Genomic DNA, 26954 nt, shown 5'->3' with positions numbered 1-26954 from the left:
AGGGGAAAGGAGTAGGAAGGACCCTTTAAGTTGCTGTAGAAAGTAGAGGGAGCAGTGGTGGAGAGAATATGTTAAGAAATGACTGTAATGTAAAATCAAAAGGCATCACTACATGCGTTTGTTTTAAATGAAATGGAATAAGTGAAACATTTTATAGCATTTAATTGAGGGGATTAGGGTGCTATAAAAGCTTTTCACAATTGTTTCCTTTTTTGAATTTTTTAACAATGACTTTTTTTAAGTACATTAATTTTTATTAAAGATATTATTTGAGTTTTACAATTTTCCCCCATCTTACTTCCCTCCCCCCACCCCACCCCCACAGAAAGCAATCTGTCAGTCTTTACTTTTTTTCCATATTGTTCCTTGATCCAAATTGGGTGTGATGCAAGAGAAATCATATCCTTAAAGAAGAGACAAGAAGTCTAAGAAGTAACAAGATCAGACAATAAGATATGTTTTTTTCTAAATTAAAGGGAATAGTCCTTGAACTTTGTTCAAACCCCACAGATCCTTAACTACATACAGATGGCACTTTCCTTTGCAGAGAGCCCAAAATTGTTCCTGATTGTTGCACTGATGGAATGAGCAAGTCCTTCAAGGTTGATCATCACTCCCATGTTGCTGTTAGGTTATACAGTGTTTTTCTGGTTCTGCTCATCTCACTCAGCATCAGTTCATGCAAATTCCTCCAGGCTTCCCTGAAATCCCATCTCTCCTGGTTTCTAATAGAATAATAGAATTCCATGACATACATATAACACAGTTTGCTAAGCCATTCCCCAATTGAAGGACATTTACTTGATTTCCAATTCTTTGCCATCACAAACAGGGCTGCTATAAATATTTTTGTACAAGTAATGTTTTTACCCTTTTTCTTCATCTCTTCAGGATATAGACCCAGTAGTGGTATTGCTGGGTCAAAGAGTATGCACATTTTTGTTGCTCTTTGGGCACAATTGTTTCTTTCAACTGAACCATATACTTTTAGTCTAATTGAAAAATATATCAAGGAGTATAATTCTCTACAATTTACAAGACTTATGTCATTTCCTTAAGCCCATCTATATGATCAATTATAATGCAGTTTTATGTATTTCACTTTAAATCATTCATTGTTATTATGTATAAAAACCAGTTGAGTAGTTATTATTACATACAACAAAACTGACCTTAACAATATTTTTAAGGCTTTCTTCAGCACCTGTTTTCCATAGTTGCAATTTCACTCTTCATGTGTGTGTGTGTGTGTATGTTTTGTATTAAAGTTTCAATTTAAAGTTTTATTTCATTATTTATCATTCTAAATTTCTAACCCATGAAAAATGAAGCCTCTGAATTTTAAAAACTCAATCCTAAAATAAATCAAACCAATTACTATTAACTAAATTCCATTTCCCTGAGAACAGCTAAATTATTATAGATATTCCTTTAAGTCTATAGATTTAGTGAATGGATATTTTAACAAGATTTAATAGTTCAGTTAGAATTGGAAATTTATTTTTATGGAAATTAAATAATACAATCATAGAATTAAGCTTAAATATCTCAGAACTCTTTACTAAAGGTCAGATGGCCTTTCAGACAGTTGTAGGATTGGGGGGGACATGGGGTTAATGCAGTTCATCAGTTTTTCCTCTTAGCTGGTTCTTTTACAATAAGCATCATAGAACCATAGCAAATCCTTTAAAGACCACTGAAAGGAAACTTCTCAAAAAAATTCACAGGATACTGGAAATGAACCAAGGGAATACTGAATCTAGCAGCTATCGCACCCTAGAAATTATACATTATGTCCCTGATATACCTAACCCTCAAATGTTGCAAATTTACTTACTTCTCTGTTTTTTTAAAACTCCTGTTCCTATCAAACTTAAGAATTAGTCTCATGAATAATGGTTCTTTTTTTCTGTTATAAAATAAGCTCTGTAAACTTGTCATGGGGTCATTAATTTCCTGATTTAATGAGGAGTAACTCAGCCAGATGATTTCAGAATACAAGAAATCACTCATTTTAAATCTATTTGCTCCCAACTTGTTTAAAAAAAAAACAACTTAGCCAACAATATCCTGTTTTCCCTTAGCAGTTTGTACCTAGCCATGGTCATTTGTTTTTATTATATTGGGTATATTGGGTTTTATATGTAGGATATTGGGTAGGAACATTTTTACTTCCAAAAAAAAGAACAAGGAATCTAATTTTCATTTGGTTTCATGTGTTTCACAAGTTGAACAAGGTGAATTATGAATTTTGGCTATGTTTTCTTTCCAAAGAGCAATTCTTCCTATAAGCATTGCATGATGGGTGATTAGCAGGAGTCATGATTGATAGAGTTCATATATAAGGTTCTGATCTGAAAACAAGAGCCCAATCAGAATTCTGATCCTGTGTTCAAGTGAGAGCCCTCATTCAGAAACTATTCCAATTATTAGGTGTTTTTCTCCAAAAAGAAAAGTGACATATGGGAAGATTTAGCATATTCCTTTCAATTTTGCTTTCTTATTAATTTTAATTAAAGTAACTTGATGTTAGATAGAATATCAGATTTTCAGGCTATGAATTTTAGATATCTGAACAACAAAAAATGAATACTGGGATGTCGAGAATAAAAATGAAAATATTTCATTCAGGACCTTTTTTTCAGTGTTTTACACAGCTAATAATCCCCAGCTTCTACTTGTCCTCTCCTTTGCTTTTTTTGCAACATTACTTTTATCTGGTTCTTCTCTTATTGGTCTTACTGTTCTTTTTGTTAAGATGTTCTTATGTAGGAATGTCAAACTCCACATAACCAAAATGAAACTCATTATCTTCTCTAAACTTAATTATTCTGTGAACTTTTCAGTTTCTTTTAAGGGAACCAATTAATTTTTATCATTTCAGTTCAAAATTTTAGTCATTCTAAACCTTTCCCTCACCCTCCAATCCATCTAGTTAGTTGCCAAATCTTATCAGTTTTATCCTATAATAGGTAACTGTAGTCACTATTAACCAATTCTGCCAAAATAATCTTTCTAAAGCTCAATTCTAATTCTACTTCAGTGGATTATTCTTAATTGATTATAAGACAAAATACAGACTCCTCAGTTTGGCATTTAATACAACCTTTAAGAGTGTCTACAAGTCTACCTTTACAAGCTAATTAAGCATTATTCCCTTGGCACCCTGTATTCCTGCCACCCTGATCCAATAGCTATTTTCTGTATTCAGAACTCCATCCACTGTTTCATCATCCACCTTCTATAAAAAGCTTTTTCTGATCCCCCTATTTGGTAGTGCCCTCTCCTAAAAATCATGTATATATTTATCTGTCAAATGTTGTTTTCCTGCAAACATTGGTGTTTTGAAGGCTTTGGACATGATGGATATATAATAAATTCTTCTTGCATTGTAGTGATTACAAAGTACTTTTTTTGAACAACCATATAGGAAAGAATCACTTAAAATAGATTGAAATCTAGTACCAGGTTAACCAGATTTGAGGGTGTTGCATGTTATAATTTAATGTCTCCAAAATAATCTATGTACCAAAATACCACAAAATCAAAGAATCTCTGAGTTAGAAGGAACTTCATAGTCCATCTAGTCTGACTTGTACTGAAGAACACACCTGAAAAATGACCACTTTCTATCATCAACAACAGGAGGGCAGCCACCTTAAGATTTTGACGTAATGGCCCAGATGTACCTAAGGGGAGGTAGAAATGTCGCTGAGAATAGCAGACAGGAAAAGCAGCCATGGGTAGAGAGAACTCTGTGCTAGTGATAGACCAGTTGCCAAGACATTGACAGGTTGGTTCACAAGATGTGTAAACGAGGGAGATGACTTCTTGCCTGAAGACTTTAGTGAAGGGGCCTTGAAAAAGGTCATGTTGATTTTTGGCTATTGATCAGTACAATGATAAAGAAAATTCTCAAGGACTCCTGAGAAAATGCTATCCATTTCCAGAGATCTGATGAACTGAGTGCAGATTGAGGCATACTTTTTTCCCTTTCTTTATGTTTCTTACTTTTTATTACTTTTTTGCATCTTGGAAACATGGAAATGTGATTTTCATTATTTTACATGTATTATTTATATAATATTGCTTGTTTTCTCAGGGGAGAGGAGGAGGAGAGAGAATTTAGAACTCAAAAATTTTTTAAATGAATGTTGAATGACATAACCAAAGAGAGAAATTGTTGGGCATCATAAATATCAGGCAAGGAATAAAATAAGATTTATTCTTGCCAAAGTTGTTTCCCATTGAGATAGAGGAATGCCAGTGTAGAACCCAAGTTAAAGAGGAATTCCCTAAGATGGTAAGGTACTTTTTGATGCTCCAGTTTTTGATGATCTTGTCCTAGTCTTGGAAGATGTCCATAACCACTTGAGTTTGGCCTAACCATACATAATGCAATCATTCATACCCATATACATAGAATGTTTACTGTTCAGTTTATGGCATGCTGATTAGTGTGTGGACCTGGGAAAGACAGTACAAATACACTAGGAAGAGAACAAGTTAAGGGAAATTCTAGGTCTCCATTTATGTTTCCAAATTTCTGTCACAAAACACCATTTTTTTAAACCAGGCACTATTATTACCTTTATTTTCCAGATGAGTAAATGAGTCTAAGGTAAGATTCACATTACTTCTGAGGTGGAATTTGAATTCAAATCCTCCTCACTTAAAGTCTACCAATGTATCCATCATATCCACACAGTACTCAATTTCAAGTTTTGTTATAAAACAGCATTTTTTATGGTTTCTAGTTTTAAACTTAAATACAAAATTGGAAATACATGTTGAATGACATAACCCTAGGTAGAATAAGAGAAAAACCAATGTCATGAGTACAACAAAGCATAAGAAGATTCATAATATAAAGCAATAAATTTCCAAGACGAATACTTTCTCCTTTCTTTGTGTCTTCCTTTTCTATTACTTTTTTTTGCAACATAGAAAAAAATGGAAATATGATTTGCATAATTTCACATGTATAATTGGTATCATATTACTTGTCTTCTCAGTAGAGAGAAAAAAGAGAGAATTTGGTACTCAAAAAAATTTCCATTTCAGAAAACCTATGTGATAAATCCCATATATTGTGTTTAAAATTGTCCATCTAATCTTTGCTTCCTTGTGTGTTTTCTTCTGTTCTCTACTGAGCACTGTTTATTTTTTCCCCTCCTACTCCCCTGGAGGGCTACAATTAATCATGCATGGATGTGTGTGTGTGTGTGTGTGTGTGTGTGTGTGTACACACATATATATATATATACACACAAACACACACATACATACACATAGATACATATAGTATCCTATTCATAGTTATCTATATATATGGTTTGTGTCTATCTCCTTTTTATAACATTTCCTGAGAACAGCTCCTCCTCACTCTTGGTATTTTATTTCTACTTGCCATCTTGCCTTCCTATTCCTTAACCTGATGTTCTTCCATGAATCTCTCCTTTACAAGCTTTTCTATATCTTCCTCCCCAAGACCATATTTTTAATGCCAGTATTCTATTAGTGGTGATTTACAGATACAGATAGAGACATGAACATTTTTGGAGACAGTAATTAGCAGTAGCTAAGAATCAAATTTATATTTTGGGCACCCGAAATGGTTTATAAGTTAATAGCATTTTAGATCAAGATTTCTTTTTAGAGGACAGCTAGGTGCAACAGTTAGCTCTGCTATCATTATGTTGTATAAAAATCATACAATAAAAGCTGCAGGTGTGATGGGAAAAATGCTATTGGAGCACAAAGCTCAAGAGCTTCATCATGACCCTTAAACAAAAGCTAAGAACCTAATTAAAAAGGACCTTACTATTAAATGGTTAAAAAAGAAAGAGAAATACTAATATAAATGGTAGCAGAATCTGGCCTGCACTCTGGATTGCCTCTCACTCCTGGGCCAGGGCCGACAGGGTCAGCTACTGCCAGTGAGAAGGTGGCCATGGCTCCAGAGCAAGGACAGGGGTGGGAAGGAAGGGCTTCTTGCACAGATCCTTTTCCTCCAGAAAATTTAGAAGAAAAGGTGTTGAAGGGCTTCAGCTTATTAGTTCTTGTGAAGTACTTCCAATTTCAATACTCTCAGGGTCTTGTGCCTGAAATCCTGCACAAGCAAGCAAGCACCAAATTCACAGCCTTCTCAGGCCTTCTCATATGCCTGCCATATAGATCATGCTGGAAGGAATTTGCATTTTCAAAACAAGTGTTATAGCACGACTAATTGTACACGATGATACTAGACTTGGAAATGAACCTGCCCCAGCCACTGGCAGGTCATTTCAATTATCTGAGCCACATTCCTCAACTCTAAAATGGTAGTAAGAGCGCCTGCCTCACATGAGGTGCCATATTTAGGACTTTACCTATGTTTAAGTGCTAGGGAAATATCATCACCCCACCATCTCCTCTCCTGTTGCCTCCACTGAGTTATCTCCAAAATTCATTCTTCATTTACTTCAGAGATTCATTTTGTGCAGGTCTCACTCACTACTGGGTTCACTTGGCTGGTCTTGATGCCTGTGACTCTGAGCCATTAGCAAATTAGCCCTTTGGAAAATTTCTATTTTGATTAAAACAGAATTCTTCCAAAATCTACCACCCCAAGGAGTTTCTTTTTCCTATTTCTGCATGTTATGTTGTGACAAATGTAAAATTAGAAGTGATTTTACGTATGGGAACAGAAAGAAAATTTCAAAAGTGAATACTCTTCTGGAAATGACTATATGTACTTTTTTAGTCACCTAATAGAAACTGCTTGTTTTAAGATTTATTTCAAGTTCTTATAATAGGAATCTATTTATATAAATTTCTCAGACTCTTGTATGTTAGTCTGTAAGGCTTTTTTTAAAGAATGAAGCAAAAAAGACTAAAACATGGTTTTATTTGGTGATTTAAAAATAATAATTTAGAATATATTTCTGGGTTAAAAAAAGAATATATCTTCTCTCATTTACTTTCTGTGTGACTTTGGGAAAGTCATGTAACCTCTCTGCTTCTCAGTTTCCAGATGTTTAGGAAGGGGGGTACCTCAAAGGAATCTTCCAATCAACTCCATATACAATTCCTTTTTAGCCAGGCCAGTCAGAAGAGCTTTTTCAATTGGCCTTTTTCTAGAAGTGATAGGATTGTATGACAAATTGGTTAAAAATTAAGGAAAAAATTGTGCAAGCAACAAATGGTATTAGAAAATAAAATGCAATGGACATGTTGTTGCTTTTGTTCATTTTTATGTCTTTTCCTAAGTTGATTCTTTAATTTTGTGCAGTTGCCTAATTTATTCATCTTGGGCTTATATGGAATTAGTTGATTTTTTAAAAGAAATATTTGCCTTTTTTTTTTTTTTTTTTTTTTGCCAAGGCAATGGGGTTAAGCAGCTTGCCAATGCCACACAGCTAGGTAATTATTAAGTGTCTGAGACCAGATTTAAACTCAGGTACTCCTGACTCCAGAGCTGTTGCTCTATTCACTGCGCCACCTAGCTGCCCCAAAATTTTTGGGGGTTTTTGCAAGGAGTGGGGTTAAGTGGCTTTCCCAAGGCCACACAGCTAGGTAATTATTAAGTGTTTGAGGCTGGATTTGAACTCAGATACTCCTGACTCCAGGGCCGGTGCTCTATCTACTGTGCCACTTGGCTGCCCCCATTTCTTAAAAGGTATGCAGACTCTGACATAATAATCCTCCCTAAAGACTAAAAAAAAAAAAATTAAAACAAGATAAGAAAGTGTACTAGCATTAAAAAATGTGCATGTTATTGAAAGAATTGTATGAATAAATAAATGAAGAAACATTTATTAAGTGCTTATGATATGCTATACATTAATATAAAATAAAATTGCAGAGCCAGTCCCTGCTCTCAAGGAGTTTACTTTTTAAAAAGGGAGAAAATACATTTGTATCAACTGACTTATAGTTAGGTAGAAATCCCCTGTAGATATTAAGGTACCACATCAGAATAGATGATAGTGCCTTTTTTAAAATTTAATTTAAAAATATTTTTAAAATAGCTGTCACTGGGGGCGATTATGTGGCACAGCGGATAGAGCACCCGAGTTCAAATCCAGCCACAGACACTTAATTACCTAGCTGTGTGGCCTTGGGCAAGCCACTTAACTCCATTTGCCTTGCAAAAACCTAAAAAAAAAACTGTCACTGATGGATTTTTTCTTTACATAGATATTTTGTTTTTTCAACTACATACGATGGTAGTTTTTACCAGTCTTTTTTTTTTTTGCAAGACTTTGAATTTTACAATTTTTCTCTCTTCCTCCCTCCCACTCCTGACAGAAAGCAATCTTAAACAAGCCATGTTAAACATAGATCAATATTGAACCCATTGTGAGAGAAGAATCAGATCCAAAAAGAAGAAAATAAATCTTAGAGAAAACAAAATGACATAATACATAACTTCTAAAAATTGAAGATAGTAAGCTTTGGTCTTCATTTAAATTCTGCAGTTCCTTTTCTGGGTAGGGATGGTATTTTCCATCACAAGTCTTTTAAAATTGTTCTTCCGGTTCTGCTCATTTCACTAGCATCAGTTCATGCGAGTCTTTCCAGGTATTACCTCTTTTTGAATGTTATTTACTCTGTTAAAACCTTATTCATTTCTGATACTGAACTGCGTGACAGACAGCAAGAAATGATGTCAGATCTGCCCTCAGACACTTATGAACTGTGTGACCTTGAATTGTAAAATTTGGTTGATAACTTCACCTACCTTAAAGTGATGTTTTGGGAATAAAATGAAATCATTCTGTGAATTGCTCAGTAAAGAGCCTGGCACATAATGGACATCATATGAAGATTCATTTCATTCACCATTTTCCATAGGGTTTACTCCAGTTTATCTTTCCAAACCTCGTTGTCATTATTCCCCTTGGCATATTCCACAGTCCAACCAAACAAGCTCTCTTATTATTGTTCCTTACACACACATTCCATTCTCTCATTTCCTTGCCTTTGCTAATCCTTGAAACTCATTCCTTTTTTTAACCTTGCTTATTTTAACCTTGACTCAAATATCATTTTCTGCATGAGACCTACCACTGATATCTCAAATCACTTTGTATTTTATTCTGTATATACTTAAATATGTACTTAGGATCATAGATCTAGATTCAGGAGGGACTTATTTAGACTCAGGAGTGTGCTAATAAATGTTTAACTACCTGATCTCAGGTGAGATGTGTAGGGAGAGGAGAAATGTACTAATGACATACATTTGATTTTAACTCTGCTTTCTTAAGTGTAGATTACAGAACAGTAAATCAAGCCCTAATTTGTAGTGTTTGCCAATTTGGGGGTGGTGGTGTCAATGCTTAAATCAGCTCTCATCAGCTGAATTAAGCTTATTCAAACTTAATACACTGGAGTCCAGATCCTCCTCATTTTGTAGCCATTGTGATGTTTTTTGTGATAGAACACAATTCTTTTGAGTACCAGTACCATTTTTTCCCTTGTCTTTTGTATCCTCAGCTCTTTAAGATTGTGCCTGATGCAGTGTAAATACTTAATCAATGGGTTGTTTATTTCTGATATAAAAGAGTAGTTATTAATGTTTGATATCATACTGGAAGATTTATAGTGAAGTGCTCCAGAGTTACGAATTGTAACACTTTTATTGGTGACTCAAATAAAAGACATAGATGGAATGGTTAACACAGCTGTATAATGAGCACTATAGAAGAAATGGCTAACAGACTGGTTGACCAAATTGACAGAGTAAAGTATTGGGCTAAAGCCAGGAAAATGAAATGTAATGACACAAATGTGAAATCTTACATTTGATTTAAAAAACAAACAAACAGTTTAACAGTTAAAAATGGAAAGGACACTTGTCTTGACCACAGTTTGTGGGAGGAAATGTCTGGCATTTTAGGGCACTACAAGTCAGCAGTGTGATGTAAAAGACATAGTATAGGATCTGCTACTATGAAGGTTATAGTCTTGTGATCTGCCTTACAGTATTTTCAGAGTATTGTCTGAATACGTGTACCACATTTCAGGGAGGACATTCTTATAGTCCACAGAAGTTGCAAAAGAGGGGGACTGAGATGATGAACAACTTTGATTAAATGTTACATGAGCATTAGTAAGAAGAACTGGGCATGTGTAACCCAAGAGGTGAATAGTTAGAGAGGGACAAGTCACTCTCTTCAAATAGGAATATATTGGTGCTACTTGATTATAGAGAATAGAACTAGGAGTAACAGATAGAAATGGAAGAGGCAAGAGGCAAATCTAGACTTGTTGTAAATTTTAAAAAAACAAAACAAACAAAATAAAACAAAGGGGCAGCTACTAGAGAGAGTACCAACCCTGGAGTCAAGAGGACCTGAGTTCAAATCTTGACTCAGACACTAAAAAATTGCTTGGCTGTGTGACCCTGGGCAGGTCACTTAAACCCATTGCTTAAATACCGTAAATAAAATAAAATTTTAAAAAACAACATAACATACTATGGAGCTTTCTAAAAAGTGGGATAAGCTTTTTGAAGAACAATAGGTTCTCTTTCACTTAGGATCTTCAGGCAAAAGCTGAATAACCACTTATTGCTGTTTATTAGATGGCTTCTGGGGTCTTTTTGTCTTTTTTTTTTTTTTTTAAGGATTTTTGCAAGGCAAATGGGGTTAAGTGGCTTGCCCAAGGCCACACAGCTAGTTAATTATGAAGTGTCTGAGGCCGAATTTGAACTCAGGTACTCCTGACTCCAGGGTGGGTGCTTTATCCATTTGCCACCTAGCTGCTGCACCCCCCCCCACCCCCCCCCCCCCGTCTTTTCAACCTTAAATAGTTGTATATAGTGATAGATACACAGTGATGTTTAGAATCTATTGAAACTATAGGTAAGAGATATAGCAACATTTGAACTTGCTGCCTCAAAGAATTGTAAAGAGAGTATATTTTTAATTCTTTTTCTTTTTTTTAGTTTTTTGCAAGGCAAATGGAGTTAAGTGGGTTGCTCCTGACTCCAGAGCCGTTGCTCTATCCACCTAGCCGCCTCTGAAGAGTATTTTTGCTGTTGTTCAGTTGTGTCTTACTCTGTGATCCTGTAGACCATAGCACACCAACGCTGTTCCATGGGGTTTTTTGGCAAAAATACTGGAGTGGTTTGCTTCTCCAGAGGATTTCCTCCTCCAGTAGATTAAGGCAAATAGAAGTTAAATGACTTGCCTAGGGTTGCATGGCAAGCCTCAGAGGTGGCAACTGAATCCAGAGTTTCCTAACTTCAGACCCAGGACTGTATCCACTTAAAGCAATATGTATGATTATCAAACTTAACATAGGAACTATAAGTTACCTGCCTCTAATGAACCTTAAAATTGTAATTGAAGAGACATAGTTTTTGGTAGATTTTTGTGGACCTTTTGTTTAAGGTATTTTAATCAATTTTCAAAGTGACTTTTTAGGAATAACTAATTTTGCTGGAGCATAGAAAATCATAGCAATTCTACTTAAAAACAGGACCATCTGAAGATTAATATGTAGGTTTGAGAGACCTTCATTTCTCTCTTAGCATTTCTTTTTTTTAGAAGAGGATTGTATTAAATGAAGCCCCTCCATCTCTTCAAGTGTTAGGAACATTTTATTCCTTTTAATTTCCTTTTTTTCTTTTCCTGCAAGAAAAAAATGTCCTTTGTACTCCTGCTTGTTTGTTACAGCTGAAAGCCTGCCTGTTCTGTCCTCCTTCAATTGAAGGAAGGGTTGTCACCAGCCCTTTATTGCATTTCCTATTGGGTAGTAGATGAGGAACATAACAAAGATGTTTCCTGAATCTTTTCAAATCAAGAAATATACAAACCAATAGAACTATCACCAAAATAATGAATATTCTCCTTGTTTTTCCCAACTGTATCATTTCCAGAACATTTGATAATGTATAAAATACATATACAATTCAATATTTGTAATCATATACAATAGATTTAAATATAGTATTTAAGATGGGGTGATTGAAGGGTATTTAATATTCCTAGTCTTTCAATTCTTCAGAGTCTACTTTTTTAGGTTTTTTCCAAGGCAATGTGGCTTGCCCAAGGCCACACAGGCAATTATTAAGTGTCTGAGGCCAGATTTTGAACTCAAGTACTTCTGACTCCAGGGCCAGTGCTCTATCACACTGTGCCACCTAGCCACCCTGAAAGCCTACTTTTGAAATGACACAAACTAATTGTTTTGTACCACTCTCCTGCCTTTTCTTTTTGCAGTTTTCCCCCTTTCATTATTTCTACTTTTTCTAGTTTTGGAAAGAAGTACAAAGAGAAATATAACTTATTAATTTACTTCTCAGCAACTCATCTTAAACCGCTTTCATATTCGATTATATGCTTTAGTTATAGGTCAGTCAAATAGCCATGTACAATTTGTGTATATGCATACAATTAGAAGTTCCTTAAGTATGCAGACTATTTTTCATTTTGAATCTCCAGAGTACCTAGAGCCATGTGCTTATAAATGTTTATTTTTTAACACTTTAGTTGTTTTCCAATTATATAATATAGTAATTTCTAACATTTTTTGTAAAGTTTTGAATTTTACAATCCCCCCCACAGAAGGCATTCTGATAATCTTTACATTGTTTCCATGCTATGCATAGATCAAAATTGAATGTATTGAGAGAGAAATCATATCCTTGAGGAGAAAATAAAATATTAGAAACAGAATAATTATGTGATACATAACACTTTTTAAAAAAAAATTGAAGGTAATAGACTTTAGTCTTTGTTTAAAATCCACACTTCTTTCTTTGGCCACAGATGGTATTCTCTGTCACAAATACTCTAAAATTGTCCTTGATTATTGCATTGATGGAATGAACAAGTCCATTAAGGTTGATCATTACCCCCCATGTTGCTATAAATGTTTCTTGAAACAGTTATTTGGAATCATTTAAAGTGCAGTTCTACACTTAACACAGAACTGCCACTAACTGAAATCTTCTATCAGTAGCATTATTAGTAATGGCCTTGTCATGCTATTTAAGGAATTACTTTAATTTAGCAACTAAAGGTATTATAAATGTATAGTCAAAAGAATATTGAGTCGACCTACAGAACTAACAAGTGAGATAGACATTATTGTAGAACTCAAAAGCATTACCAGAGTGATGTCAAGCCCCTATTTGGGGCTTGATAAACATAGGAAGGTAAAGTATGCCACCCTCAGAGGGTACACAAGTATCTATGAACTATATGCAATTCCCTGATACATGTAGCATCTATTTCAAATTTTTTTCAATACTATATATTTAGAAACAATAAAGTGTGTATTGAGAAACATAAAGGTTAATAGGAAGCTATTTGAATAGCAAACCAACCTGGTATCCTGATGGTATGACAGAAAGCAATATATGCTGGGAAAGTCAGATTCTCACCACCATCTTGACCACCACTAACCACTCTGGCATCCTAGCAGACATGGACCAGGACTTAGAGTCCAGCAACCGAAAGATTTGTAGTCATTAGCCTCAGGCCACTGGTTCTGTTTCCCGTCCAGTCCTTAGATACGGGGCAACATCTCTGGTGGAAAATATTAATGATGATATTATATACCACTCTAATGTTTGCAGTGTACTTTCCATGATATCTTATTTGTTCCTCACAATAACTCTTCGTAGTAGATACTATTATTATACACGTTTTAAAGAGGAGAAAACTGAGACTTACAGAACTTAAGCAACTTGCCCATAGTCTCAAAGCTAGTAAGTATTCCATCATTTCTACTAACTGCTGTACAACTTTCATAATTAGGCAAGTAAGCTTCCAGATGATGCTGAGTATAGAAGTGCTGCCCAGATCACCATCCTGATAATGGCCTGACCCTCAAAACCATTGCCCAGGATACCAGTACTTGGGGAAATGCTGCCTGTCCACTCAATCCCAGTCTTTTCAACAACTGGAGCTACTTAAGAATTAGAAAAGAAAGTTCTTGCTAGCAAAGTTCTTTGTCAAGTGATTTAGCATCAGAAAGGAATATGGTTTTGTCAGTGGAAATAGCATTTAAAAAGATTCATTGCCATTTCTTTTGCTTCTCCACCCTAAGAATATTCAACTTTCCCATTGAAGTTGCAGCTGACATTTCCTATATGTATTTTCTCCTCCTAATAAAATGGGATCTCCTTGAAAGCAGGGAGTGTCTGAGCTTTCTATTTGTATCCCCAATTCTCAACACTATACACTTTGCATATAATAAATATTTTTATTTTGTTAAGGATTCTAGATAGATGTTGCTGCTATATATTCCTATGCTATATATTCCTAGTATAAGATCATTATTTATTCATCAGAATATTTCTCTTTAGGGGCAGCTAGGTGGCGTAGTGGATAAAGCACCGGCCCAGGAGTCAGGAGTACCTGGGTTCAAATCTGGTCTCAGACATTTAATAATTACCTATCTGTGTGGCCTTGGGCAAGCCACTTAACCCCGTTTGCCTTGCAAAAAAAAAAAAAAGAATATTTCTCTTTAGCCACCAAAAAAAAAAATTCTGAAGGTGAATGATTGTCTTTGATTGTCTAAAAGTAATTGATTAACCCATTATGATATTAAAACAATAGTCCATTTCCTAGCATATTGTTTAGAAATCTGAATATAAGGATTATATATTAAAAATACTTCATATTCATTGCCCCTTGTTTATCATTTATAGCAACAAATTAAGTGAAGTTATTATAGATTGGGGCAGTATTACTGGAATGACATTTAAGTTTTACATCTAGAGCAGATGATTTAGAGACAGCCTGGCCAGGACAGTGATCATGACTTCAGATAGCAACCTTTTCATTTCTGCTTCCTCGAGGAATAAAAGCATAGACATTTTCATTCTGTGTTTTTATTTTTATTTGTCCTATCTTTTCTTAGTAGATTATAAATTCTTTAAGATTATTGTGACCCTGGGTAGCTAGGTAAACTGGAGAATGGAGCACCAGTCCTGAAGTTAGGAGGTCTCTGACCTATGTTAATTGGATAACCCTGGGGATGTCACTTAACTCCAGCTGCCTCCAAAGAAAAAAAAAGATCCTTGTGACTTTGTTTTTTGGAATGATTTAATGATTTATTTGAAATTGCCCGTTTATAACTCATATAAAAGAATACCAATCAACTATTACTTCTGGTGAGTGATTTTATTTTTCTCTAGCACCTAATGGAAACCTAGCTTTTCAGAACTGACTGTATATACTATGATGCATAGAGCTGGTGTTTCATTAGTGTGGAAACTTTGTCAGCTTTCTACCATCAGAGATTAAAAGATCTCTCTGCCCTTTAGTAGATATCCTCTGAATTTCTGGGAACTAAATATCATCACCTGTTAATAACTTTTATAAGGCTTATATAAGCTATTAGCTAGGCTTCTCAAAGATGACATATATATTTCTATCTCAAGGTTCAGATTTGAAGGTATTAGGAGCTTATATTTCTTTCATAGCTTTCAAAATTACACAATCTCTAAACTTGACTTGAGAGACTATCATAGAAAATGTACGTTCTGGGGCGGCTAGGTGGCGCAGTGGATAAAGCACTGGCCCTGGAGTCAGGAGTTCCTGAGTTCAAATTCGGTCTCAGACACTTAATAATTACCTAGCTGTGTGGCCTTGGGCAAGCCACTTAACCCCATTTGCCTTGCAAAAAAAAAAAAAAAAAACTAAAAAAAAGAAAAAGAAAATGCACCTTCCTCTTCAGTTCAGTAAAAAGGATGTCTTTCAGTTACAGTCAGTGTGTTTTACTAAACTGTTCTTTTTTTAATCTTGGATGAGGAAATTCTTACTGGGTTAGGGAAGAAGGGGGACATTTGAACATGGCTGCTGTGTGTAATAATGCCAACAACATACATACAACTTCAAGACCCAAGTTCTCTTATGCTACCCAGTGAAAATTTAAAACCTATTTCATGAACCAAATAAACTTGAAAATTACTGTTCTTGCAGACTCTAGAGTATTTATCCTATTGGTTTATTTTTTATTTTTATTAGCTTTCTGATTCAGAAAATAAGCCTTCCTGTTTTAAATGCTAGCTAATGTTTGAAGGTTGTTTTCCTATCTTTAAAATAAAAGTATAACTGAAAATCCAGGTGTTATAGTTCTTCACCTGGCATTGATGCTACTTTTCAAGCATATCATTCAATTAATTAATCATATCTATGAAAGTGTAGTGTGTGTGTGTGTGTGTGTGTGTGTGTGTGTATGTGTATGTGTGTGTTCCTATCATTGTTCCAAGCACCGAAGTATGTATAACTTCTGCCTGAGGAACTGTGAAACTATTGCCATAGTCGATATCTCTTACTGCAGCTTCACCACAGGGAAGAATTCCATATATCCATATATTACATGCTGTGCTTTTTGTATCCACAAATATTCCTACTTATTTTCTAGCCATTCAATAAATGCTTGTTAAACAAATGAATGAATTAATGAATGAGATGGCATGAGATGTACTTGGGGAGCATGTCCTCCATAAGAAGCCAGTAGCTCATTAAAGTATTAAGAGATAGCAACATTTAATAATAGTATGACCTATTATAGAATATGAATTGTCATGTTGCTATAGTAACAAAACTTTTAGCATTTCACCATGGAACAAAAGAAAGGGTTTCCTATATTTTTTTTAATTAACATTGGCACAGATATGGAATGTTTTTTCTTTAGTTTCAGCTGTTTATGTTAAAGATTTACACTGTTTCTATTATCAAGTAGAGTATAAAACCTTTTCCTTTTAAGGATATTAAGAAGCTTAAATTTTGTTTTTAAAAGAAAAGCTTTTTGAGGGGGGTATTTTAAAGGGATCTTAAGTACTAAAGATTATGAAGACTGGTAAATTTGTGTAAAAAAACAATAACTTTCAAAATACAAAATTAGAACATGACTTTAACCCCAAACTGGGGCATCAAGGATGCCATTTTAAGTTGTGAACCTGGGTGAATGGAAGGATAGTAATGCCCTTAACAGTAATAGGAAAATTAGGAAAAGGGCAGGGTTTGGAGGCAAAGAGAATGTGTTCTGTTTTGGACATGTCGAGTTTAAGTTTATTGGATATAGAATTAGAGATAACTAATAGGCAGCTGGACATAAAAGACTGATGTTAGTTTAGGTTAGGAGAGAGAAACTTGTTAGGGGAGAGAATATGGATGAGGAAATCTAGAAATCATAAGCCTAGAGTTCAGAATTAAATTCAGTTGTAATGATGAGGTCACCAATGAAGTAGAGGGAGAAAGGAAGAGGGTCCAGGACAGAACCTTGAGGAGATATCCACTTTTGGGGGGCATAACCTTACTGAACATCCTCTTGAAAAGACTTAAGAATTGTCAAAGATGTAGAAGGAGAACCAGGAGACATTAACTTCATGAAAACCTAGAAAGAAGAGGATATTAAGAAAAGGATTAATGATAGTGTCAAAGACTATAGAGAGATCAAGAAGAAAGATTAAGGAAAGATGATTAGATTTGGAGATTTAAGAGATCATTTGGGGGTACATGATTTAGACATAAAGGATGATATAAGTCAATTAAGAGGACAAAGAATAGTTTATCTATAGATCTGACAGATCTATAGAGAGGGAAAGAGTTTATGATCAAACAGAAGAAAACATCAGAAAATGCAAAATGGATAATTTTGAATACATTAAGTTAAATTTTAGCACAAATAAAATCAATGCAGCCAAGATTAGAAGGAATGCAGAAAGCTGGAAAATAATTTTTCAGCTTGCATTCTGATAAAGTTCTCATTTCTAAAATACATAGAGAACTGAGTCAAATTTATAAGAATACCATTCATTTGATGGGAATTCAAGGAAACCCTGGAAGGATGTGCTTGAACTGAGACTGAACGAGATGAGCAGAAGCAGAACACTGTACAGCAACATGGGGGTGATGATCAACCTTAATGGACTTGCTCATTCCATCAGTGCAACAATCAGGCACAACTTTGGGTATCTGCAGTGAAAAAGACCATCTGTATTTAGAGAAAGAATTGTTGCATTTGAACAAAGACCAAAGACTACTACCTTCAATTATGTTGTCTTATGTACTACATAATTTTGCTATATCTGATATTTTATTTTTTCCTCAAGGTTATGATTTTTCCCTCAACACATCCAGTTTTGATCAATGTATATCATGGAAACAATGTAATAATTATCAGACTGCCTTTTGTGGGAGGATGGAGGGAGGGAAGGGAGGGGGGGGGGGAATTGTAAAATTCAAAACCTCACCAAAAAAATGATAGGTATGGGGCAGCTAGGTGGTACAGTGGATAGAGCACCAGACCTGGAGTTAGGAGTACCTGAGTTCAAATCCGGCCTCAGATACTTAATAATTACCTAGCTGTGTGGCCTGGGGCAAGACACTTAACCCTATTTGCCTTGCAAAAAAAAACCCTAAAAAAATGATAGGTAAAAACTACTATTGTATATAGTAGTTTTTACCTATCTTTTTTTTTTAGGTTTTTATTTTAAAATATTTATTTTTAAAAAAAGGAAAAATACTTTAAAAGTATAAATCATTATTGATTAGAGAAATACAAATTAGAGCAACTCTGAGATACCACCTCATTTCTATCAGATTGACTAATAGATAGGAAAAGAAGAATTATAAATGTTGGGATGTGGGAAAACTGGAACACTAAGGCACAGTTGGTGGAAGTTGTGAACTGATTCAGCCATTCTGGAACTAAGATAAAAAGGTTATTTATAAAATTGCATATTTTTGGTCTATATCCCGAAAGAGATCATAAAAAAAGAAGAAAGACCCCACACATCTACAAAAAATATTTAAAACAACTCTATTTGAAGTATCAGAGAATTGGAAAGTGTGAGGTTGCCCATCATTTGGGGAATGGCTGAAAAAATTGTGGCCTATGAATGTGATGAAATATTATTGTTCTGTAAGAAATCATGAGCAGGTGGTTTTAAGAAAAACCTGGAAAGATTTAACATGAACTGATGCTGAGTGAAGTGAGAAGAACCAAGAGAACATTGTGTGCTCATCAGTTATGATAGACTTAGCTCTCCTCTCAGCAGCTCAGTGATCAAAGATAATTTTTTTTTTTTTTTTTTAGGTTTTTGGGAGGCAATCAGGGTTAAGTGGCGTGCCCAAGGCCACACAGCTAGGTAATTATTGAGTGTCTGAGGCCGGATTTGAACCCAGGTACTCCTGACTCCAGGGCCGGTGCTCTATCTACTGTGCCACCTAGCCACCCCTCAAAGATAACTCTTAAAGACTAGTAATAGAAAGTGACATCCATATCCAGAAAAAATTAGCTTTGTGTGGACCAAAGCATACTATTTTCAATTTTTTTTAATTTATTTTTTCTTTCTCATTCTTTTCTTTTGTTCTGGGTTTTTTCACATAAAAAGAAATATGGAACTATATTAAACATGATAATACATGTATACCCTGTATCAGATTACTGTCGTGGGGGGGAAGAAGAAAAATATAGAACTTAATGTGGAAATTGTCTTTACATGTAATTGGAAAAGAATGCAATAAAAAAAATTTTAGGGGTGGCTAGGTGGCGCAGTGGATAGAGCATCGGCCCTGGAGTCAGGAGTACCTGGGTTCAAATCCAGTCTCAGACACTCAATAATTACCTAGCTGTGTGGCCTTGGTCAAGCCACTTAAACCCTATTTGCCTTGCAAAAAAAAAAAAAACACCCTAAAAAAAATTAATGAGAGTGGGGATTATGAAGAGTAGATCTTGGGGCAGCTAGGTGGCACAATGGATAGAGCACCAGCTTTGGAGTCAGGAAAACTTGAGTTCAGTTTTGGCCTCAGACACTTAATAATTACCTTAGGCAAGTCACTTAACCCCATTGCCTTAAATAATTTTTTTTAAAAAGTAGATCATTTGGAAGAATTTGACATCCTCATATGAGCTCTTTAAATTAATGGAACTAAAAGTTAAATTTGCAGGTATAGAAAGGAATAAATTGAAAGTGAAGTGAAATACTACTTATAATAATTTTAGTTGAATGAAAGATTTAAAGAATAGAGTGACCAGTAAGGAAAACTTATGTTTTTAAGGTTATTACTAAATATTTTTGTATTTTATCAAAGGTTGATTTATATCTTTGGGGAACATAACAGTTTTTTTTCCCCCAAAGAAATGTTTACGTTTTGAATAGAGGGCAGTTGAATATCAATTTTTCTTGTGTTAAAAATATTTAGTAGGGCGGCTAGGTGGTGCAGTGGGTGCAGTGGATAAAGCACCAGCCCTGGAGTCAAGAGTACCTGGGTTCAAATCCGGTCTCAGACACTTAATAATTACCTAGCTGTGTGGCCTTGGGCAAGCCACTTAACCCCATTGCCTTGCAAAAACCTAAAAAACAAAAAATTTAGTAGATTATTATGTAATATCTGACTTGTTTATATTTTTAGTAGTTTCCTTTGAGTCTCCATTGTACCTGCTCTAAAGTGAGTAAAGAGTGAACTTAACTATTTTTTAAAATAGTTTTTTAACATTTTTTAAAACATTTCTGATTAAGGAAAATGAGGGGATGTAGGTAAATTGATTTTCTAATCTACTGTTAGTGGAGGTATAAATTGATCCTACCATTCTGGAGAGCAAAATCATGAAACTACATATACATGTAGTATTAGTGCTATCTATGGAACTATATCCAAAAGGCCATGAAAACTGTGTGTGCCCTTTGATCTAATAGGACCACTACTAGGCCTGCCAAAGAACTTTTTTTTAAAAAAAGGTAAAGGATTTATATGTAAAACATATTTATGACAGCTTTTTTATGGTGACAAAGAATTGGAAAGTGATGGTGTTCATCTTTTGGAGAGTTGCTGTACCAGTTGTGGTATGTGATCTTGATGGAATAATGTTGTGCTATAAGAAATGATAAAAGAGGCTGATTTCAGAAAAACCTAGGAAGATTTATATGAACTGATGCAAAGTGAAGAACAGAACCAGGAAAACATTTTACATACAATAACAGTATTGTACTGATGTTCAACTATGAATGATTTGGCTATTCTGAGCAATACCACGATCCAGTACAATTCCTATACAGAATTTATGTTGAAAAATGCAGTCTACCTCCAGAGAAAGAACTGAAGGAATCTGAATATAGAGTGAAGCATAATTTTTTTCATCTTCTTTATTTTTGTTCATTTTTTTTGCAAGATGGCTAATATGAAAATAGTTTTGCATGGTTTCACATGTATAGGAAAAAATTTTCTGGCCCAGAACCATATACTTATTGTTAGCTTTTTTTTCATATACCTGATTGCTTTATTCATTTATACTCACAATTTTTTTTCACAAGTAAAAGTGTATACTTTCACAATTTTTTTCTATTTGTAGTCGAGATTGTGATGAAGAACTAGTCCTAGGATTGATTTGGGGCCTGTTTTGAGATTGTTTCAAATTAGTCTCTCCATTTCTAGTCACATTTTTTTCTAGATGGTACCATTTATGTTAATTAGGAACATAGATTTAGACTTGGAAGGAATGAACCCATTTTCCAAGTTTAAAAAAAACTACAAACTAAAAGTCATACCAGAGACTACAGAACAGAACTGTGATTCAAGCCCAGATATTCTTATACCAAACTCTTTCGAGAGCCAATGGAAACTAAGTTCCTTTGAAGGCAGGGACTTTTTCCTCACTTTTGTATTTATTTCCCTGTGGCTGACACTTAATAGATGCCCTTGATAAATGTTTGTTGGTTAGCTGATTGTCATGGCTCATGATCACCAGTAAAGGATTACAGTGAGATATTGACACATGTGTATATGTGTTTTTACAATGATTTAGGGGGATTATTACAAATGCTGCACATTCTTTGAACTGTATTATTGATAACAATAACAGTTCTGTCTAATAGTTATATGTATGGTATTTAAGGTTTTCATGTCATCTCATTGAATTCTCATTATAACTATTTGAGGTAAGTACCATTATTATTTCTATTTAAAGGTGGCAAAACTGAGACTCAGAGATGTTAAATGATTTGCCCACAGCTAATAAGTAACTTGTGGTCAAATTTGAACTCAAATCTCTTTAATTTCAACTAGCTGCAATCCATTACTTAGTTTATTACTCATCTGTATTTTTTGTCCATGAATGAGAACTGATAGATATCATACAGAGAATATGCTCAATGAATATTTAAGGGAAGGAGGTATTCTGGATGATTAAGATGTTCCTTTTGAAATATTAAAGCTAAGATATGATGCATTAAAATGAATATTTGAGACCAAGCAATATATAAATTAAGAATTTTTCTAGATGAAGACTGCTTTCTTGTTTTTCTGACCTGATGAACCTACTAGTATTCTATTCTCTTCAGTGCCCCAGTGTTTCATCTTTTACTTTCTTGCCTCCACTGAGTCCTTATTCAAAGGACTAGTTTGTGGTAATACTTCAGCTGCTAGTGGAGTACAGTCCTTAGAAGTGTTGAATAGTTGTATGGTTACTTGGTTCCATGTTGTCTCTACTCAATTTTTCTTATCAACAAATTTAGGTATTTTAAATACCAAAAAGAAGTGTTTTGCTATTGACTTTTGAATAGTCATATACTTTTGCAGAGGTCTCTGTGAAGCTTAAAATGTATTATTTACAGGGGCACTATACTTATTATTGTAATCAAGTCACAGTATCAATCAGTAGAACTCCTTAAACAACCCCATACTAAAAAGATTTGTTCAGGGAAAAAAAGACAATACAACTAATATCTACCAAGTTCCTAAAAGTAGAAAAGGTGACAAATCACAAGAACAGTCAATTGAAATTTCCATCTCCTTTTTGGAAAAACTTTTACAAGTTGTAATTATAATTATATGCAAATTTTCTGTGATGAATAGAATGCATTGTCTTAATTTTTTGTAGACAATTTCTTTTTCTGTCATTAGCGTTTGTACTTTGACCTCAGAGTTAAGATCATGTGTGAATTCTGAGCCGTGTTTGTTGTCACTTAAACCAATGAAAGAAATATTTACAAAGAATTTTCGTCCATATTTCTTAGCTTTTAGGATTACTGTAGATTGTGTTGGAGATCTTTTAAATGCTATGTACAACAGATTTGAGTCTTTATATGAATTTAGTTTTTCAGATTGTATTTCCTTACCCATTCACACAAGGCTATTAGAATTTTCCATCAAGTGTTTTCTTAAAATAATTTTTTGTTATGTTCTGAAACTGTTACCTGAAGTGACAAGCTCTTATTTTATTTAACTTTTTTTAAAGACTAAAATAATTTTTGTTAAGAATTGAATTCATTAAGGCATGTCAGAGGAAAATAAAAAACTGGGAAATTTTATTTTTTATAGTCATCTTTTACTTAGATTTCAGAATAATCCAATAATATATATATATATATATATATATATATTTAATTTTCATTCTCATGTTTTAGCTGGAGCAACCACATAAACATTTGAATCTACAGCAATACTGTTTTGATACAGTTATTAAATTGATATTTTTGTTTCATAAAAATTTAGTATTATTTACTTGGACAGATTTCATTGGATGGAAATTGAAAATATATTTAGGCTTAAGTTTTCTTTTACCCCTTACCAGTAATATAATCAACATTTTCAAAAACTTTAAAAACATAAAAAATAAATATTTACCTTAGCTGAAAGATTACTTTCATGGTTTTTCACAATAATTTCTATAATTTTTCCTAACTCCAGCCTTCTTTCTTACTGCCCTCTCCCATTCTTCAATCCTCTTCCTATTTTATTTTAACACTTCAGACCTTTTTGAATGAATTCACAAATTTTTGTGCTGATTTTTATTAAGAAATATATTTAATGTTAGAAAAGTTTCATTTGAAGTAGCTCAAATAAATATTTTATATTTTGGTACTAGCCAAAAAGTATAAAAGGAAATAAAGTTGATATTTTTAAGATGTCTTTTTTTAGTATATTAGATCTGAGAATTATTTTCAACTCATTTTTTACTCAGTATAGTTGAATTTTCAAACAGATTAAGATAAATCTACATTGTGTATTTTTCTTCAAAATATTTACTCAACACATTGATATTTAAGTAAATCAGACAGTATACTTAGTAAAAATTTAATAATCTATGATTTCTGATTATGTATTATTTTTTTCTTTTCATTCCTTTCCTTAATTTTATTGAAGGATTGTTACTTCTTTAAAAGACCACTAATCCTAAATTTACCTTTCTGCCAAGGACTATAAAAGACTTAAAAGCTTGTGCTGCTGTGTTATATTTAAAACATTTCTTTGCTGCTAACTGCATACCCCACAATGTTGTTCTTTCTTTGACACAGCCCCAGACAAAGGCTGAGTGTAGCAAGGAAGCAGACTGCATGCCTCCAGTCAAGGCCCCGGCCTGGCTCCAGGATTTGTAAACAGAAACATCCCAGGCTCCAATAAGGCAGACAGCGGTTCCCCCGTCTGATCTGCACGCAGGAAGCCCTGGCTTGTACTAGCTCAGCCATCACACACAAGAACACATAACAGTGTTTTAAATTTGGCTGGAGAGGAAGAAGAGGGGCTTATAAGAGCTAGGAGACCAGGACAACTTAATGTATGGCATATATAGATTTTTTGACATTCGAAAGAGTACATTTTTTAAAGTCACAAAGTGATCAGGTTTACAGAGCTTTCCATTTAAAGATCTTTTTATTGCTCATGCACATGAATACACATATTGAATTATTTTTGCTGGCATTTTTTCTGAGATTTAATTTTTAGTTTCATTTGACATATATTAGAAATTTAATACATGGGGCGACTAGGTGGCACAGTGGATAGAGTGCCGGCCCTGGAGTCAGGAGTACCTGAGTTCAAATCCAGCCTCAGACACTTAATAATTACCTAGCCGTGTGGCCTTGGGCAAGCCACTTAACCCCATTTGCCTTGCAAAAAAGAAAAAAGAAAAAGAAAAGAAAGTTAATCCATTAAAATGTTTAGCCATTGAGATGAAATTAATTAATAAGATTTTAAACAAGCTTTTAAATGATACTGTTTCCAGTTCTCTTTGCCCACATACATGATCTTTTTTTTAAGCATTAGCATTATTTCAGATTAGAGTTGAACAGATTTGTTCATTTTTTTAAAAAAAATACTGTAGTTTTTAAAAATTAAGTGCCCATATTAAGATTTCTAAAACCATCAGAACTGGAGAGTACCTTAGAAGTCATTTGGCCCAATTTCTTGTGTCCCCATTTAATAGTAGAGCTGCTGCACATTTCTTTCTGCTATACACTGCATTATCTCCTTTTTCTGAATTCTTGTGTCAGTCCAAACTTCCTTTCACATCTCTGAGCCAGTATTGGGGTGTGTCTGACAAAAGATTTTCTGATTTATTGTTTCTTGAAATAGCTGTGGTATTTGTGTGCTTTACCATAGCAATTTCTTTTTTTTTTTTTAGATTTTTTTTTAAGGCAATGGGTTTAAGTGGCTTGCCCAAGGCCACACGGCTAGGTAATTATTAATTGTCTGAGACTGGATTTGAACCCAGGTACTCCTGACTCCAGGGCCAGTTCTCTGTCCACTGCACCACCTAGCCTCCCCTAGCCCTGATTTTTTTTAAAGAAAATCTTACAGCAGATACATATATGTTGGAAGATCAATTATTTAAAAACCTAGTTTCTATTTTTTTTTTGGCAACACTTTAGAGGCTCTACTTGATTCTAACAGTGGACTTTCCCTACAGTTTAAATGTATCATTTGGAAATAAACCAAGATTTCCTAATCTTTTACTTAGCAACCTATTCTTTTTTTTTCCCCCAAGGCAATGGGGTTAAGTGGCTTGCCCAAGGCCACACAGCTAAGTAATCATTAAGTGTCTGAGGCCCGATTTGAACTCAGGTATTCTTGACTCCGGGGCCAGTGCTCTATCCACTGCACCACCTAGCTGAGTCCAAGGCTGGTTGCAATTTCTATTTAATAAATTATTGCTTCTGATACACTACTCAGTTGTACCCATCAAACACCAGATGTCTGTACACTGCTTAGCTACTTCATATTTGATTTGATTAAAGCAATTTCAGTATTTCTTTCATCTGTGATTCTCAATTCCATGGCTCTCAATCTTTTGTGACAAGATATATTTATTGTAATGTTTGCTGACTTATAATTTAGTTACATTTGCCAAAGTATTAGAATTTTCAGATCATTTTGATGGTTTATAGGGTCAAAGGAACAGAATATTTTAAATAGAAACTATGCCAGAGCATCCATGATGTAGGATCACTGTAGCCATACGTTAACTATTAACATGTTACTTTTCTGGCAATTAAATATTATAACATAACCAGAATTTTTCCAGCTTAACTTTGAGACTGAACTCATCTACTTGGAAATCTCATTGAATGATTCCTAATATAGCACATCCTAACAAACATTTAAAATTGTTTTGATTTTTATCTATCACAAGATGTGTAGAAAAACATTACCACACAAACCTAGCTTGAATATTTATGAATTCTAAGCATTATACAGTTTTTGATGAGACAACTTGAGGCAGTAGAAAAAACACTTAATTTTGGGTTAAGAGATCTTATTTTCAAATTCTGTTTCTGCTACCTGCTGCTTATGTAACTGGACAAGTCCCTTCATTTTCTGGAACTCAGTTTCTTCATGTCTGAGACAAAAAGACCCAAAGTAGATAACCTTTAAGGCCTCTTATGATTCTAAATTCCAGGATCTATTTTGATCACTGTGATACTAAGTAATCTGATAAATTTTAAATGATGATCAACGTATTGATGAGAAAGCAAGAATATATTTAATAATAACGTTTAAGAGAGATGGTCTCTTTAAAATGAGATTTTTTTTGTGCTCATACTACTTGACAGTTCTCTATTATTTGTTCCCCAAAGGCATATACACTGTGTTTTAAAGTAAGCAAAATGTTTTACAAATATTATCTTATTTTATCCTCACAACAGCCCTAAGAAGTAGATGGTTATTTCCATTTTACAGATAAGCAAACCATGGTGGACAGAGATCAAGTAACTTGTC

At 34.2% G+C, this 26954-nt stretch overlaps 1 protein-coding gene across 5 annotated transcripts in view; it reads left to right on the top strand.

The window, feature by feature from the left end:
• Positions 1-26954, top strand: part of BMPR2 (bone morphogenetic protein receptor type 2) — a 209241-nt gene that overhangs the window by 115699 nt on the left and 66588 nt on the right. The window lies entirely within an intron of this gene.

This window comes from Macrotis lagotis, chromosome 6, assembly GCF_037893015.1.
Source record: "Macrotis lagotis isolate mMagLag1 chromosome 6, bilby.v1.9.chrom.fasta, whole genome shotgun sequence".
NCBI classification, from domain to species: domain Eukaryota; kingdom Metazoa; phylum Chordata; class Mammalia; order Peramelemorphia; family Peramelidae; genus Macrotis; species Macrotis lagotis.
This window is presented reverse-complemented; position numbering and strand designations above follow the sequence as displayed.